The sequence below is a fragment of the Erinaceus europaeus genome, chromosome 8, assembly GCF_950295315.1.
Source record: "Erinaceus europaeus chromosome 8, mEriEur2.1, whole genome shotgun sequence".
In the NCBI taxonomy this organism is placed as follows: domain Eukaryota; kingdom Metazoa; phylum Chordata; class Mammalia; order Eulipotyphla; family Erinaceidae; genus Erinaceus; species Erinaceus europaeus.
In genome coordinates this window covers 113,666,983-113,669,538 of record NC_080169.1, presented here as the reverse complement: position 1 = coordinate 113,669,538, position 2,556 = coordinate 113,666,983, and the positions used below count along the sequence as shown (strand labels likewise).

Sequence of the window (2,556 nt, the reverse complement as noted above, 5' to 3'; positions counted from 1 at the left end):
TCAGCTTCTCCAGAGACACACCTTACTAGGGAAAGAGAGAGGCAGACTGGGAGTATGGACCGACCAGTCAACGCCCATGTTCAGCGGGGAAGCAATTACAGAAGCCAGACCTTCTACCTTCTGCAACCCACAATGACCCTGGGTCCATGCTCCCAGAGGGATAGAGAATGGGAAAGCTATCAGGGGAGGGGGTGGGATATGGAGATTGGGCGGTGGGAATTGTGTGGAGTTGTACCCCTCCTACCCTATGGTTTTGTTAATTAATCCTTTCTTAAATAAAAAAAAAAAGCCTCATGAAAAAAAAAAGATTCTTGATTATTAAACAATTTGTTCTGCTTTATGTCTTAAGCTATTTCAGCCACCAAGTTGCAGATGCTACCATGACAAGTGTTTTTATGAGGACAGGTGCCTCCTCACCAGAACTTCCTGCATAGAAAACAACACAAAAGTTGCTTGAGCATTTGTTTTTGTTTGTTTAATTATTTTTTAATGTTTTATTTTATTTTATTTTATTTATTTATTCCCTTCTGTTGCCCTTGTTGTTTTATTGTTGTAGTTATTATTGTTGTTGTCGTTGTTGGATAGGACAGAGAGAAATGGAGAGAGGAGGGGAAAACAGAGAGGAGGAGAGAAAGATAGACACCTGCAGACCTGCTTCACTGCCTGTGAAGCGACTCCCCTGCAGGTGGGGAGCCAGGGTTCGAACCGGGATCCTTATGCCGGTCCTTGTGCTTTGCGCCACCTGCACTTAACCCGCTGTGCTACAGCCTGACTCCCTTGTTTACTTATTTTATCCATATAGTTCTGCAGGCTACTTTGTTCCACTCCCCTCCCCTAAGGAAAATAATGAAATATGAAAGGGTACTCTTACAGTATTCATACTTAAAGTCTCTTCCTAACTGTGACCTTCTCATACCCAACTGCATCTCTGAGGACCAGATTGGAAACATGATAATGAGGCCTTTCAAGAAAACCATTGGCTTCCTAGAAGAGCAAATAGCTTCCACATTGTATTAGCAGATTTTTTCAGAGCCTTCTGCAATGCCCATTCTTGCCCTGTAATCTATATGAGCCCTCCCCTGACTTTCACTTCCTGAATGTGACTTCTCTTGTCTCTTGTCACTTTCTGGCATTGTTCCTCAGTTGTTATATGCTGCCTACTTGGTCCACAAGAGTCCTTAGCATATTGTTTATAGTTGTTATAAATATAGTTTGGTCATTGCTAATCTCTGCCATGTCCCGTTCTGATCTTCACTCTTTCTTTCTTTTCTACTTAGGTAAAAGTTTTATTTCAGTGAAGATTTAATTTTTTTATTATCTTTATTTATTGATTGGCTAGAGACAGCCAGAAATTGAGAGGGAAGGGAGAGATGGAGAGGGAGAGAGAAAGAGACACTTACATTACTGTGTTACCATTCGTAAAGCTTTCCTCCTGCAGGGTGGAGGATCAGGTGCTCAAACCCAGAGTCTTGCACATTGCAAAATGTGCACTTAACCACGTGTGCCACCACACAGCCCCTCAGTGAAGATCTTCTTATCCAATCATATCACTTATAAAACATTTCACCCCCCCAAAAAAAAACACATTTTACCCCTTACTCTGTTTGGCAGCCAAACTTTTGCTTCTCTCTTCAGCAATAGTGAGGTGGATACCTTTTCCTCTGGGAAGAGAAATCCATGGTTTATTGCCTTTGCCAATAACAAAAATGTTGGAGAGGCAAATGAGCACCTTTTACTTTGGACCACATCAAAAGACCCAGGATCTCTCTCTGCTAGTGCTGATACCAGCTCTTCCCAGGTTAGCACCTCCAGTCACCACGCATGAATTGCCAATATCAAACTTGATGGAATCAGTGATTTTGGCCAGTTTCCAAATCAATCTGAATGCTGTCGTTCACCTTTATGAGGGGATCAGGATAGCGGAGGGTTCAAGCATCCTGGGTTACCAGATGAGGGATGCCTTCGGTGTCCACAAAGACCTTCTTCACTTTGCACCACTTGTACTTAGCCTCTGCAGGTGCATTACAATGGACAGAAAAGTGACGCTTGGTGTCATAGACAAGACGGAAATGCTCACCTGTCTTGCCAATGCTGAGGACATCCTTAAACCAGCAGGGTAGGTTACATCAGAGCGGACCTTGCCATCAATCTGAATGAACCACTGTGCGTATATCCTCTTCACTGCATCTCCTGCAGAGCAGACTCAAGTCTGCTCCTTAGAAAATGGATGAGAAGGAGGCACTCTCTCAGTGTGGGTGGATGAGGAGCAAATACCCCGGTGAGTTTGTGCAGCATCCAATGTTTGCAGTGGCCACGCACTTCCGGTGTTTCTTGGTACCACAAGCCATGGCTGCATGGGCATGGAAATAGCCAGTCTCTTTTTCAGTTTGGGTTTGACTTTTTTTTTCCCTTAGGGGATGGGTGATGGCGCACTTGGTTGAGGGCACATGTTATAAAGAACAAGGATCCAGGTTAGAGCCCCCACCCCCACCTGTAGGGGAAAACTTTGTGAGTGGTGCAGGGTTGCAGGTGTCTGTTTATCTCTCTCCCTCTCTA

At 44.2% G+C, this 2,556-nt stretch overlaps 1 pseudogene; it reads right to left on the bottom strand.

The window, feature by feature from the left end:
- Positions 1-1,588: 1,588 nt before the first annotated feature.
- Positions 1,589-2,348, bottom strand: LOC103121568 (small ribosomal subunit protein eS4, X isoform-like; annotated as a pseudogene).
- Positions 2,349-2,556: the final 208 nt, after the last annotated feature.